The sequence below is a fragment of the Nerophis ophidion genome, linkage group LG09 (assembly GCF_033978795.1).
Source record: "Nerophis ophidion isolate RoL-2023_Sa linkage group LG09, RoL_Noph_v1.0, whole genome shotgun sequence".
NCBI lineage: Eukaryota > Metazoa > Chordata > Actinopteri > Syngnathiformes > Syngnathidae > Nerophis > Nerophis ophidion.
The window spans coordinates 6799450-6816077 of NC_084619.1; the positions used below are offsets into that span (position 1 = coordinate 6799450).

A 16628-nucleotide genomic window follows, 5' to 3' on the forward strand; every position below is an offset into this window, starting at 1 on the left:
TAAAAGTTTCAATCAATCATGTTCACATTATTTATTGACTGTATCTAAAAAAGATAATAATATATATTCATTTAAATTATGATATGGAATAATTCTTAATGAAATACAATGACTTGGTTTATATTACTGTATATACTAGGTCAGGGGTCGGGAACCTTTTTGGGTGAGAGAGCCATGAAAGCCAAATATTTCAAAATGTATTTCCGTGAGAGCCATATAATATTTTTTAACACTGAATACAACTAAATGTGTGCATTTTTAAGACCAACATTTTTAGAGTACCGTATTTTTCGGAGTATAAGCCGCTCCGGAGTATAAGTCGCACCTGCCGAAAATTCATAATAAAGAAAGAAAAAAAAACACATATAAGTCGCACTGGAGTATAAGTCGCATTTTTGGGGGAAATTTATTTGATGAAACCCAACAGCAAGAATAGACATTTGAAAGGCAATTTAAAATAAATAAAGAATAGTGAACAACAGGCTGAATAAGTGTAGGTTATATGAGGCATAAATAACCAACTGCTATGTTAACCTAACATATTATGGTAAGAGTCATTCAAATAACTATAACATATAGAACATGCTATACGTTTACCAAAAAATCTGTCACTCATAATCCATAAATCCCATGAAATCTTATACATCTAGTCTCTTACGTGAATGAGATAAATAATATTATTTGATATTTTATGGTAATGTGTTAATAATTTCACACATAAATCGCTCCTGAGTATAAGTCGCACCCCCGGCCAAACTATGAAAAAAAAAGTGATTTATATTCCAAAAAATATGGTATAATAAGTCTCTTATTGTTTTTAATAACATTGTTATTAAAGCTAACCAATAATAAATATATAACACTTCTTACCAATAATGCAACTTCTTGAACAGGTGTGAAAGAAAATAGATGGTTGGATTAAAATGCATGAGAATGTTTTATAATTTGAACGTTATTTTTAACACTGTGATTACCAGCGGAATTATTCATTACTTATCGTGTTAAGCAATGTCGGCTAAGATCAATCTGAGAGCCATTTGCAGTCATCAAAAGAGCCGGATCTGGCTCTAGAGCCATAGGTTCCCTACCCCTGTACTAGGTCATAAAATCAGTGTCAGTTGAGTCAGTCCATAGGTTGCCTATAGGGACTTTTAATGTCCAGCAGATGTCAGTATTTAGTGACACAGTATTGATACAGTATCAATGTAATAGTGTGATGTTGTTGCGCTATATTATGAACAAGACAGGGTGTTATGTTTTATTTTGAAGTATTGGTTTTATTTTGAAGAACCGGATGTCCGGTGCAGGAAGTGACTCTGCGGTTTTTTCGGATTTTTACTTCCTCTTCTATCGGACTTTTGATGATGAGGTAATAGTTTTTCAGCGCTCTGTGTTTCTTTTTTAAATATTATTTCTAAACTTTCATAATACTTTAAAAGTTAAAACATTAATGTTGTGGGTATAAGTGATGTGTTGTTTTAAGTATTTTTTTATGCACAATTTTTTTAAGTAAGGATTAGAGCGTCGAATGTTTAAAATGTTTGGTCATAATTACACATGGTATTTACGCAGGTATCACTCCGCCAGAAAAGTAGAGACCTGTTTATGTGTTTCGTGTTTCCAAAACAGGTATGTGGATTTGTGTATTATTATTTTTTTTTGTGATAAAACGTTTTTGTTAATGTAATTTAAATTATTATTTTTGTAGGAATGAATGTTGTTTATCTTCCTCTTCTATCGGACTTTTGCTGATGAGGTATCACTCCGCCAGAAAAGTAGAGACCTGTTTATGTGTTTCGTGTTTCCAAAACAGGTATGTGGATTTGTGTATTATTATTTTTTTTGTGATAAAACGTTTTTGTTAATGTAATTTAAATTATTATTTTTGTAAGAATGAATGTTGTTTATCTTCCTCTTCTATCGGACTTTTGCTGATGAGGTATCACTCCGCCAGAAAAGTAGAGACCTGTTTATGTGTTTCGTGTTTCCAAAACAGGTATGTGGATTTGTGTATTATTATTTTTTTTGTGATAAAACGTTTTTGTTAATGTAATTTAAATTATTATTTTTGTATGAATGAATGTTGTTTTTCTTCCTCTTCTATCGGACTTTTGCTGATGAGGTATCACTCCGCCAGAAAAGTAGAGACCTGTTTATGTGTTTCGTGTTTCCAAAACAGGTATGTGGATTTGTGTATTATTATTTTTTTTGTGATAAAACGTTTTTGTTAATGTAATTTAAATTATTATTTTTGTATGAATGATTGTTGTTTATATATATATATGTGTGTATATATATATATATGTATATATATATATATATATGTATGTATGTATGTATGTATATAATATGTGCATATATATATACATGTAAATATAATATGTGTGTATATATATATAAGTTTTTAGGGCTGTCAAACGATTAAAATATTTTATCGGGATTGATCGCATTGTTCTTAGTTGACTCAAAATTCATTGCAATTACCGCGGATGTGTGGGCTCTGGGAATCACTAATAAGCCGGAGTCCTTTGAACGCAGATTTCTTGCCGGGACATATGGTACAATACAATCGGCAAGATAGGCTGGAGCTAGACCGTGTAGTATTTTATACGTAAGTAGTAAAACCTTAAAGTCACATCTTAAGTGCACAGGAAGCCAGTGCAGGTGAGCCAGTACAGGTGTAATGTGATCAAACTTTCTTGTTCTTGTCAAAAGTCTAGCAGCCGCATTTTGTACCAACTGTAATCTTTTAATGCTAGACATAAGGAGACCTGAAAATAATAAGTTACAGTAATCGAGACGAGACGTAACGAACGCATGGATAATGATCTCAGCGTCGCTAGTGGACGAAATGGAACAAATTTTAAGGACATCACGGAAATAAAAGAAGGCGGTTTTAGTAACAGATAGATATAGCAAATGTATACATGATGGTGTCCATAGGAACCCTTTGTATACAGTTTTGTTTCAGGTACTGTCACCATTATTGACTATGATGCCTTTTACATGGACCACTTCCTTCACGCTCCTGATCGGCCTACTTTATACCACTATCGAAGCTGTACACTGGCTACTCTTAAGTTTATCCATGATTAATCTTCCTGGATAAATGTTTGCTGGAATTCAAAGCGTGTGCTCACTTTAGCGCAGGGGTCAACGACCTTTTTGAAACCAAGAGCTACTTCTTGGGTACTGATTAATGCGAAGGGCTACCAGTTTGATACACACTTAAATAAATTGCCAGAAATAGCCAATTTGCTCAATTTACCTTTGATAAATAAATCTGTGTATGTATATAAAAAAATGGGTATTTCTGTCATTACGTCGTACATTTTTTTACCTTTTACGGAAGGTTTTTTGTAGAGAATAAATGATGAAAAAAACACTTAATTGAACGGTTTAAAAGAAGAGAAAACAGGAAAAAAATAAAAATTAATCTTTGAAACATAGTTTATCTTCAATTTCGACTCCTTAAAATTCAGAATTCACCCGAAAAAAAGGAGAGAAAAACTAGCTAATTCGAATCTTTTTGAAAACATAAAAAATGAATTTATGGAACATCATTAGTAATTTTTCCTGATTAAGATTAATTTTAGAATTTTGATGGCATGTTTTAAATAGGTTAAAATCCAATTTGCACTTTGTTAGAATATATAACAAATTGGACCAAGCTATATTTCTAACAAAGACAAATCATTATTTCTTCTAGATTTTCCAGAACAAAAATTTTAAAAGAAATTCAAAAGAATTTGAAATAAGATTTGAATTAGATTCTAACGATTTTCTAGCTTTGCCAGAATATTTTTTTTAAATTTTAATCATGATAAGTTTGAAGAAATATTTCACAAATATTCTTTGTCGAAAAAACAGAAGCTAAAATGAATAATTAAATTACTTGAACATTTATTAGAATTGTCAGGAAAGAAGAGGAAGCAATTTAAAAGGTAAAAAGGTATACGTGTTTAAAAATGTTGAAATAATTTTTAAGGTTGTACTTTTTCTCTAAAACTGTCTTTCTGAAAGTTATAAGAAGCAAAGTAAAAAAAAAAAAAAGAATTTATTTAAATAGGTGAAGACCAAGTCTTTAAAATATTTTCTTGGATTTTCAAATTCTATTTGAGTTTTGTTGTCTCTTTAGAATTAAAAATGTCGAGCAAAGCGAAACCAGGTTGCTAGTAAATAAATAAAATTAAAAAAATAGAGGCAGCTCACTGGTAAGTGCTGCTATTTGAGCTATTTTTAGAACAGGCCAGCGGGCCTTATGGGCTACCTGGTGCCCGCGGGCACCGCGTTGGTGACCCCTGCTTTAGTGGGATTGTGTAAATGTGGAACATCTTCAGCTCGATCCTCAGCTTAGTTGAGGCCCCGAAGTTCACAAAGACATCTTCAAAAAGGATGGCGCGCGCCTTGTTTGTGCGGGGGAGCTGGTCTGACATATTTTGTGTGCTGTCAGAGCACATTGTGCTTGAGTGATTACCTGTCACGCCAAGTGTGGAGCTCTGCTTACTCCCCAATCACATCACTGCCTTCACACTTCCATCACTCTCCTGCTCTTTATCTTCTCTTTTTCTTTCCTCGCTCCAGTCCCTCTTTTGGTTGTGGTAAACGGCGTTCCTCAAGGCAGTCTAACAATGCTTCGTAGACAGAAGTAATGAGACACTTGGTACCACGGGGAGTGAGAACTAAAATAGGTAATTAGGTAGGTCTTTATTGTCATTGCACAAGTACAACAAAACTTTGTTTTCAGCACAAACCCGTTCAAGATTAGACAAACAAACCGTGTACAGGGTTACAGAACAGGAACGCTGATGGGTCGCCACGAGGCGCCCCGTAAAAGATGGGAAAAAGGTGAAACGCTGGGGAAAAAGATGAGTAAAAAAATACAATCTAGACTGGGCTCCGAAGGGGGCCTAGTCTGGAGTGGGGTAAAATCCTCCATGCGATGCACACATAAACACGTTACATTTAATCACGACAAACTCGCAACAGAGGGACGGGGTGTTGGGGGCCTGGAAGGCGACCGCTGCTTTGAAGCGCTGCCATCCGACCATCAACCCGAGGGGAAAAAGTGGTGGTGAAGGCGTGGGGTGGGAGTGAGGGGTGTGTGCGTGTATGCTCAATTGTCTTTGGTGTGATGATGTAATGTTTTTTAGACTGAGGCTGATCTGCAACAGTTTGACTCCAGGTATCGTTGAGGATGGAGGGAGGTCAAAAGCGTCCATTATTGAGGTGTCCTCGGGGGTGTTTTTCAGAACAACCTGGTCCTGTTTCCACAGCGTCAATGCCATTCGAGGGAGTCAAATCGTAAATTAGGATGTTTGTTTCCCGCGAGCAAACAAACATTCTATTCGTCCATGCTGGGTGCTCTCAAATTCAATTCAAATTTCAAATACAACAAAAAGTGTGTGACTTTTGAGCTGAGAAAAATAATTGTATGGCCAGTTGTATCAGGATTCAGGATGCTTTATTATTGTCCATTCTTAACATGTACAAGACACATAAGAACTGAAATTACATTTTCGGGACAGTCCCACTAAGAGCAGACATACGTTACAGGAGACAAGAAACAGGACCGCCAACAGATCAAACCACTTACGGCGCTCCTTAAAAAAGGTGGGAAAAGGTGATATTGGGAAAGGGGGGAAGAGTAAAAAATATCAGTCAAAAGCTGTACCCTCGGGAGGGTGTCCAGACTGAGTCCAAGGGGAAAAACCTCATTTGCCAGAGCACACATAAACAAGTTACATATAATGACAACAACTCCCAACAGAGGGGGGGATCCAGCGGGGGTGAAGGCGTTGGGTGTAGGTGTGTGTTTGTGTATATGCCCATTGTCTTGGGTGTAGTGGCGTTGTGTCCATAGGCCTGGGGCCGTTCTGCACGCAATGCAAGCAGGTGTCTTTGAGGAGGGAGAGAGGTCAAAAGCATCCATCTTTGGGAGTCCTCGGGGATGTTTTCAGACCAGCCTGATTGGGAGGACAGCGCAAAGAAAGAGGCTTCAAAAAAAAGTGTAGACAAGACAAGACAACGAGAGCAAGCAGGGAAAAGACGGGAGGAGAAAAAAATGTGACCGCCCTCACCAGAGGCAAGACAGAAATATGGCGGTATAGCTCGGTAGGTAGAGTGGCCGTGCCAGCAACTCGAGGGTTCCGGGTTCGATCCCCACTTCCGCCATCCTAGTCACTGCCGTTGTGTCCTTGGGCAAGACACTTTACCCACCTGCTCCCAGTGCCACCCACACTGGTTTAAATGTAACTTAGATATTGGGTTGCACTCTGTAAAAGTGCTTTGAGTCAGTAGATAAAAATGCCATATAAATATAGTGCACTTGTGTAGCAGCAAATAATGAAATTCCCTATATAATTTGGTTTAGTTTTTTTAAAGTTGTTTTTTTCCCTCAAAAAAGTGCCAACAAATATGAATTCAAAATAAACTGTCTCTTAAATGTGGTAGTTAATTCTGACAAGTATTTCTTTACTTCAGTGTATAGAACAGGAATGACGGCAATGTTAGAAGCTCAGTTCAGTGACCATGAATTGTACTTCCCCTGATGTTGCAAGCACAGCATGTACTTGTATGACCTAATCCAAACAACCTTTCCTAGTCCATCCATCCATTTTCTACCGCTTATTCCCTTTTGGGGTCGCGGGGGTTGCTTGCGCCTATCTTAGCTACTGTTGGGCAGAAGCTGGGGTACACCCTGGAAAAGTCGCCTCCTCAACGCAGGGCCAACAAAAATAGACAACATTCACATTCACACACTAGGGCCAATTTAGTGTTGCCAATCAACCTATCCCCAGGTGCATGTCTTTGGAAGTGGGAGGAAGCCGGAGTACCCGGAGGGAACCCACGCATTCACGGGGAGAACATGCAAACTCCACACAGAACGATCCAGAGCCTGGGATTGAACCCCAGACTGCAGGACCTTTGTATTGTTAGGCAGACGCACTAACCCCTCTGCCACCGTGAAGCCCCTTTTCTAGTCACGGTGCAGAAAAAAAAATACTTTAACCAGTACAAAAAGTCAACACACTTGGTCACTCATAACACAACTGAACGTTGTGGATATTATAAAAACATTTTTTTTGAAATTACACCCATTTAAATCCATTGCAAGGCATGATGGGAAAAATGCAAAACACTCTCTTCACACTTATCCATGTTTAACTTTTAACTGCTTGATATTTCTGGCTGATTGATTAAAAAGTTTTAAAGAGGTCGGCACGGAAGTAAACAAGGTCGGAATTAGACTTAGATTTAGACAAACTTTAATCATCCAAGCAAAGAGATATGTGTAGACTGCAATATAACTAAACAACACCAACATTTTATATGTTCCATTGAAAATACAGAACATTACACACGGCGCTCAAAAATGTATCACCATGTTTTAGAACGACTTTGGTAAGCTATGAAGCCGCATCGCTTGATGGATTGTACTGTGCTTCAACATACAAGTATTATTATGGTGTGTGTATAAGGTAAGACATGTTATCTGGCGTTGTGTTGTCGATAAGCTTCTTCTTTCTCTCTATCTTCTTGTTATGTGACATTTACCTTCTGCTTTTGACATTTCTAATATAAAGTAGTGTAAAGTTCTTACTTATATCTGTCAGTAAACTCGCCATGAAAGCGCGAAAACATCTTTAGTTATTAGAGTTCCGGTAGGACGGTTTTTCCAGCGTTGTTGTTGTTTCCAGATGAGAAGATGCTACTCCATTATTGGTTTAAGTAAAGTTTAAATGTCATTAAAACAGTTAGCTTCGTCTTTTGACACTTCTTCCACTCCCATCCTTGCACGCTACACCGCTACAACACAGACGGGAAGAAGACGCTATCCAAGGTGAGCCAGGTAAATAAGACCGCCCACAAAACGGAGCGCCCTGAAGCGACTGTCAGAAAGCGGCTTGAAGATGATCTGTAAAACATAATCCATGCAACATTTTGACCAAAGAACCACCATTACATGTTATGTAGACCACAAGGAAGTGTTTTACATTTCGAAAAAAAAAAAATGACATGACTCCTTTAATGTGGAGTATAATTGCCTTATATATGAAAAAAGATCAAAAATAGACCCGCTCATCGTCAGTGCGCCTTATAATCCGTTACGCCCTACGGTCTGAAAAATAAGGTGTATATTTTTTTATAAAAACTATGTCACACCGATGGGATCAGGTTTTGTTTTTGTCATGTTTTGTTTTATTTTTTGGACACTCTGTTCCTTTTCCTGCACTTTCTTGTTTTCTTTGTTACCATGCCAACTCATTCATTTTCACCTTGCCCTCATGTCACGCCCCTGTCCTCAGTTCTCACACCTCTTTTTAATTATCATGTTCATTATTTAAACCTGTAGTTGCCAGGTGGTCAGCCTGGTGACTTTTCATATTCCTCAACGGCCTTCATGCCATGCCATACTGTTTATTATTCTGTCCATGCCACGTAAGTTTTTGGTTTGTTTTATGCCTCAGTTTGTGTCTTTTGTTCTTTTGTCCTTAGTCATGCCTTTGTGCTAGTCATTTGTTTTCAGTAGTCAAGTTTGTTCTCCGCCATTGTGTGCCATTTGTTTGCCTTTTTGTAGTTTATTAGTGTATAAAATAAAAATGTACTTACATTCACGTCTGGCTCGTGCCAACTTTCCTTTGCGTTGGAAAAGCAAACTATCCCCAAGTCCAAGTCGTGACAAATTACATATTTAAGTCGCAGAAAAAAGACTTTCAATATAACCAACTTTACCCCTGCCCTCAACACACACACACACACACACACACACACTTCAACGTCCCTGGTATGGCCTTGGTGGCTTCAGCAACAACTTCAGCCTGTGTGAAGAAGCCGTAGGGAGGATGTGTTGACTGGAATGCTGATTGACTTCAATGTTTTTATATGGGCTAAAAATAGCCAACGCTCCCTTTTTCATCCTTAGGGGCATCAGTATGATCAAAGTCAGATTATAGGATACTGACTTTATCTTAAATCACATGTCCAGGGTCATTTGTAGTCTTTCTGGAAATGTAATTTAACTACAACACGCACAAACACATGCACACACACACACACATTATTGTATTTGTTACCTTCTTGAGACCTTCTAAAAATCTTTAGCACCCTTTCGAGATATATAAAGATATGTATTTACAACATTATTAATATATACATACAATGCAAATATAAAACAGCTTGTTGTGAAAAATGAGTTGGAATTTTACAAGAAAAAGGTCACAGTTTCAAAAGAAAAAGGTCACAATTTCACAAGAAAAACTTAGAATTTTGGCAGCACTATAATAAAACTCGTAATTTTACTCAACCCGAGTCAAACCTTTACAAGGAATATTAAACATTTGTGCAATATAAGGTTAAAAGTTGGAATTTTACTCAATAACAGTCGCATTTTTACAAGAAAAGCTTAAAATGTCAGCAATTTTATGAAAAAAGTCGCAATTTTACTCAACAAAAGTCCAAATTCCATAAGAAAACTTTAACATTTTGGCAATATTATAATAATAAAAATCGCAACTTTACTTGGCAAAATTATGACGTAATTTTACTCAAAAAATGTCACTATTTTACAAGAAAAACAAAATATTTTGCAATATTGTGATAAGTCAGAATTTTTATATGACAAATATCTCCATTTTGCATTAAAAAGTAATAATTTTACATTAAAAAAAGTAATACATTTAACGAGAAAATATTGCAATTATACAGAAAAAGAAAGAATATGAGGAAATTGTTCCAAATTTTATAAGAAAAAAGTTTTCACACTGTAAGAAAAAGACTGCTTTTCGTTACCATTTTGAATTCTTTGCAACCCCGAAAGGGAATAAGCGGTAGAAAATGGATGGATGGATTATTTACTTCAATTTAATACAGTATGTCTCTATATACATCCATCCATTTCCTACCGCTTATTCCCTTTTGAGGTCGTGGGGGGCGCTGGCGCCTATCTCGGCTACAATCTGGCGGAAGACGGCGTACACCCCGGACAAGTCGCCACCTCATCGCAGGGCCAACACAGATATTTATTTAATTGTATTTATTAATTTTGACTAAAAAGGGGCGCATTTCAATTTCTTACACACACTTGTTGTTACATATGTTGACCAGAGGGGGGAGCACTTTTAAAACCGACACACAGTCAATTTGGGACCACCCTCATTTTGATAGATTTCACCACCAGGGGGTGCAAATAAGACATCTTGACATATTAGATTAAATGGATATCCGTATTGGGACCATGATTTATGTCCTAACTTGTTCACCGCTCCTCATATGGAAGCTACTTTTCCTTGTTGATGTCTCAAGAAGGGTAGAAATACTAGAACACACACACACACATTATTGTATTTGTTACCTTCTTGAGCCTTTCTAAAAATCTTTAGTAGCGCCCTTTCGAGATATATTAAGATATGTATTTACAACATTATTAATATATACATACAATGCAAATATAAAACAGCTTGTGAAAAATGAGTTGGAAATTTACAAGAAAAAGGTCACAATTTCACAAGAAAAACTTTGAATTTTGGCAGCACTATAATAAAACTCGTAATTTTACTCAACCCGAGTCAAAATTTTACAAGAAAAACTAAACATTTGTGCAATATAAGGTTAAACGTTGGAATTTTACTCAATAACAGTTGCATTTTTACAAGAAGAGCTTAAAACGTTAGCAATTTTATGAAAAAAGTCGCAATTTTACTCAACAAAAGTCACAATGTCATAAGAAAACTTTAACATTTTGGCAATATTATACTAATAAAAATCGCGACTCGGCAAAATTATGACATAATTTTACTCAAAAAAATGTCACTATTTTACAAAAACAACAAAATATTTGGCAATATTGTGATAAGTCCGAATTTTTATATGACAAATATCTCAAGTTTGCATTAAAAAGTAATAATTTTACATTTAAAAAAGTAATACTTTTACGAGAAAATATTGCAATATTACAAAAACAGAAAGAATATGAGGAAATTGTTCCCAATTTTATAAGAAAAAAGTTGTCACTGTAAGAAAAATACTGCTTTTTGTTACCATTTTGAATTCTTTGTGTGTAATTGGTTTTTAATCTTCATTATTTACTTCAATTTATGTCTCTATATACATCCATCCATCCATCCATTTTCTACCGCTTATTCCTTTTTAGGGCCGCGGGGGGCGCTGGCGCCTATCTCGGCTACAATCTTGCGGAATGCGGCGTACACCCCGGACAAGTCGCCACCTCATCGCAGGGCCAACACAGATATTTACTTAATTGTGTTTATTAATTTTGGCTAAAAGGGGGCGCATTTCAATTTCTTACACACACTTGTTGTTACATATGTTGACCAGAGGGGGAACACTTTTAAAAACCGACACACAGTCAATTTGGGACCACCCTCATTTTGATAGATTTCACCACCAGGGGTGCAAATAAGACATCTTGACATATTAGATTAAATGGGGACCATGATTTATGTCCTAACTTGTTCACCGCTCCTCATATGGAAGCTACTTTTCCTTGTTGATGTCTCAAGAAGGGTAGAAATACTAGAACACACACACACACACATTATTGTATTTGTTACCTTCTTGAGACTTTATAAATCTCGGAATTTTACTCAACGTAAGTCCAACATTTTACAAGAAATACATAACTTTTGTGCAATATTGTGGTAAAAGTTGGAATTTTACTCAATAACAGTCGCATTTTTACAAGAAGAGCTTAAAAAGTTGGCAATTTTATGAAAAAAGTCGCAATTTTATAAGAAAACTTAAAATTGTTGGCAAAGGTAAAATAATAATTGCAATTTTCCTTGGCAAAATTACGACAAAAGTCATGATTTTACTCAAAAAATTTCACTATTTTACAAGAACAACAAAAAATGGCAATATTGTGATAAAAGTCAGAATGTTTTAGGACGAATATCTCCATTTTGCATTAAAAAGTAATAGTTTTACATGGAAAAAGTAATAATTTTACGAGAAAATATTGCAATATTACAGAAACAGAAAGAATATGAGGAAATTGTTCCCAATTTTATAAGAAAAAAGTTGTCACACTGTAAGAAAACTACTGCTTTTTGTTACCATTTTGAATTCTTTGTGTGTAATTGGTTTTTAATCTTTATTATTTACTTCAATTTAATACAGTATGTCTCTATATACATACATCCATCCATCCATTTCCTACCGCTTATTCCCTTTTAGGGCCGCGGGGGGCGGTGGGGTACACCCTGGACAAGTCGCCACCTCATCGCAGGGCCAACACAGATATTTATTTAATTGTATTTATTAATTTTGGCTAAAAGGGGGCGCATTTCAATTTCTTACACACACTTGTTGTTACATATGTTGACCAGAGGGGGAGCACTTTTAAAAACCGACACACAGTCAATTTGGGACCACCCTCATTTTGATAGATTTCACCACCAGGGGTGCAAATAAGACATCTTGACTTATTAGATTAAATGGATTTCCATGATTTATGTCCTAACTTGTTCACCGCTCCTCATATGGAAGCTACTTTTCCTTGTTGATGTCTCAAGAAGGGTAGAAATACTAGAACACACACACACACACACACACACACTCCCTTCAAGCCGACAGGGACCCTGGGGCAAATGTCATTGAAACAGCAAATGGGGTATCCATGTTAGTAATTCGCACACGTTGACATGAAATTACAAAGATGACTTTTTTGCAGTTTATAAGCGTATCGACCAAACAGTAAATGCCAGTCTTAAGTGGGACGACACGCCGAGATGAGGGCTTTATGGACGCCAAAGCACGCAGCATTGATTGCAATGCGCATCGCTCCTTCAATCAATGACTCGCCGTTTGCAGCTGGTGCAGAATATTGAATACATGGAAATTGGGGAAAATTACAAATAGAGTGGCGACTTGTACGCCGATGTCTTAACGTGAATTATTCGTATGTCGAAAACATTTTAATAAGATTAATGTACCCTGTTTTACGGACCACACCGGATTATAAGGCGCTGGGAAAGGTGGCAATAAATACTGATAAAGTTGAGGAATGCTCATTAAACACTTATTTGGAACATCCAAAAGGTGTGCAGGCTAATTGGGAACAGGTGGGTGCCATGATTGGGTATAAAAGCAGTTTCCATGAAATGCTAAGTAATTCACAAACAAGGATGGGGCGAGGGTCACCAATTTGTAAGCAAATTGTCGAAAAGTTTTAGACCAACATTTCTCAAAGAGCTATTGCAAGGAATTTAGAGATTTTACCATCTGCGGTCCGTAAAATCATCAAAAGGTTCAGAGAATCTGGAGAAATCACTTCACGTAAGCGATGATATTACGAACCTTTGATCCCTCAGGCGGTACTGCATCAAATACCGACATCAGTGTGTAAAGGATATCACCACATGGGCTCAGGAACACTTCATAAAACCATTGTCAGTAACTACAGTTGGTCGCTACTGTCAAAGTTAGTAGTTGACGAACCCCAAGATGCAGAGATGGAGGCAGGCATTGCATATGAAGACATTATTTAATATAAATTATAGAACAAAAACAAACAAAAAGCACACATGTGGGCGGAATAACAAACTAAGGGAGCTAGCACTGGAAGCTAGAAAACAAAAAGGAACTTTAGCATGGAAGCCAGAGGATTGCAAACAGAAAAACTGGAAATAACTAATGGCTAACATAAACATCTTACCGCTACAACGACCAGGGCAAAATGTAGCACGACAGGTAATAGCTGAAAAGAATCACAGACACGACAAGTGTGGCAACGACAAGTCCGAATGACAATACAATGATCCAGCAACTGACACAAGACAAAGCAGGTACAAATAGGAGCAGGCTGATTGGCAACAGGTGTGGCCAGGTGCCAATCAGCCGCAGCTGAGGAGAAACACAGCACTCAGGGAACAAGACAGGACGCTGACAAAATAAGAGCACTAGACTGGAACTAAAGACAGGAGATACTAAACACAGAAGAAACAGACAAATGCAGAGGAAAAAACTAAAACATAGACAAACTGTCAGGGGAAAGCCTGACTGCTACATCTGTAAGTGCAACTTCAAACTCTACTATGCAAAGCAAAAGCCATTTATCAACAACACCCAGGAACGCCACCGGCTTTGCTGGGCCCGAGCTCATCTAAGATGGACTGATGCAAAGTGGAAAAGCAGGGGGCAGGTGAACTAATAAGCTACCATGGTGACAGAACAAAACAGGAACTAAGGACGTCAAAACAACAGAATGTTCTTTTCATCACATGTCAAACACTTCATTGTGGTCTACATCAGTGGTCCCCAACCTTTTTGTATCCGCGGACCGGTCAACGCTTGATAATTTGTCCGGCGGCCCGGGGGGGGGCCTCCTATTTTTTTAAATAAATAAAAATAAGTGTGGCGACCGCCAGTGTCTCCGGGAGAAGCCACAATTCTCAACGAGGCAATGCAGCCGGGCTGAGATTTTTTTTTTTACCCTCCACGGTGTAAGCATCCGACGGTCGGTGGCAGCCTGTGGGAGGAGGCAAGAGAGTCCACAGCTGCAGGAGAAACGACGAATGTAAACAAGGAAAAAAAAACGGCTGTTTGTGTTGCTAAAGGGGGCCGCAGTACACCGCTTCCCACCTACATCTTTCTTCTTTGACGCCTCCAATATTAATTGAACAAATTGCAAAAGATTCAGCAACACAGATGTCCAGAATACTGTGTAATTATGCGATTAAAGCAGACGACTTATAGCTAGGATCGGAGCTGGATCAAAACGTCCGCTACAATCCATGATGTCACGCGCACGCAACGTTTTCAACAGGATATTTCGCGGGAAATTTAAAATTGCAATTTAGTAAACTAAAGCGGCCGTATTGGCATGTGTTGCAATGTTAATATTTCATCATTGATATATAAACTATCAGACTGCGTGGTCGCTAGTAGTGGCTTTCAGTAGGCCTTTAAAGACAGCTTATTAAACTCTTTCTATGGGACACTTGGTTGTCAAGGCACTACTGTGGATTCAAACAGTTTGATCGATATTCTCCTCAAGAAAAGGTTGTGTGCTCTAAATGCGAAGCAATTACTGCAACACATCATGTTGCAACTTGGTCTTTTTCATTGCCCCGTGCATTATTACACCTAGTGTGCATGCATATGTATTTACAGCCATATGTTCCCCTCGCCAATCTGTCAGGACGTGGCCTGATTACTTCACTTGAGTGACTATCGATTGGGTCGGTTATATTTACATTCAAATACACTTAACAGGGCAAAACATTAAGAGCAACTGCACGATTGAATGAGGTCATTCCTTTAAAAAAAATGACCATATTTTTCGGACTATAAGTCACAGTTTTTTTCATAGTTTGGCCGGGGGTGCGACATATACTCTGGAACTTATGTGTGAAATTATTAACACTGTAAAATATCAAATAATATTATTTATCTCGTTCGCGGAAGAGACGAAGAAAATGTCAGCAATCGTCTGTGATAGCAAAATGACTTGTACTCGTTTTAATTGATGATGTTCTTTGAACGGGTCGCCAAAAGTTGTTTATTGGGCTCAGGAGTGTGACACTTAGCAAGAGATCTATTATCTGATCAAGCTCTGTCTCCTGTGTCTTTGATGTAACATGTGGACTATAGTTGACCTGGGCATGTGTGTTCCTCTTCCTGACCCCCAACAGAGCATAATTAGTTCCCTTTCCTGGGTGACCCCACCCCCCTCTGGGCGAACGACACCCTTTCCCCTTCGCAGGACTTTGGGTATTCATTCCACTGGTGTACTGTATGTAAATGAGCATGGAGGGTGGGACTTCTGAGAATGTATAATCGTCATGTCAAATTCTAAATTGATGATGTTCTTTGAACGGGTCGCCAAAAGTTGTTTATTGGGCTCAGGAGTGTGACACTTAGCAAGAGATCTATTATCTGATCAAGCTCTGTCTCCTGTGTCTTTGATGTAACCTGTGGACTATAGTTGACCTGGGCATGTGTGTTCCTCTTCCTGACCCCCAACAGAGCATAATTAGTTCCCTTTCCTGGGTGACCCCACCCCCCTCTGGGCAAACGACACCCTCTCCCCTTCGCAGGACTTTGGGTATTCATTCCACTGGTGTACTGTATGTAAATGAGCATGGAGGGTGGGACTTCTGAGAATGTATAATTGTCATGTCAAATTCTAAATTGATGATGTTCTTTGAACGGGTCGCCAAAAGTTGTTTATTGGGCTCAGGAATGTGACACTTAGCGAGAGATTTATTATCTGATCAAGCTCTGTCTCCTGTGTCTTTGATGTAACATGTGGACTATAGTTGACCTGGGCATGTGTGTTCCTCTTCCTGACCCCCAACAGAGCATAATTAGTTCCCTTTCCTGGGTGACCCCACCCCCCTCTGGGCAAACGACACCCTCTCCCCTTCGCAGGACTTTGGGTATTCATTCCACTGGTGGACTGTATGTAAATGAGCATGGAGGGTGGGACTTCTGAGAATGTATAATTGTCATGTCAAATTCTAAATTGATGATGTTCTTTGAACGGGTCGCCAAAAGTTGTTTATTGGGCTCAGGAGTGTGACACTTAGCAAGAGATCTATTATCTGATCAAGCTCTGTCTCTTGTGTCTTTGATGTAACATGTGGACTATAGTTGACCTGGGCATG

At 38.0% G+C, this 16628-nt stretch overlaps 1 long non-coding RNA gene across 3 annotated transcripts in view; it reads left to right on the forward strand.

Annotated features, from left to right (window-relative positions):
• The first annotated feature begins 1425 nt into the window (after positions 1 to 1425).
• The window catches only part of LOC133558752 (uncharacterized), a 52684-nt gene continuing 37481 nt past the window's right edge, over positions 1426 to 16628 (forward strand). The window contains exons 1-3 of one of the 3 annotated variants that reach the window (XR_009807981.1): positions 1426 to 1629; positions 1709 to 1813; positions 1940 to 2179. This is a non-coding gene — a long non-coding RNA (uncharacterized LOC133558752). Of the gene's footprint in view, positions 1630 to 1708; positions 2221 to 16628 lie in introns of those variants that run through there. The other 2 variants (XR_009807980.1, XR_009807979.1) reach the window with 2 other exon arrangements.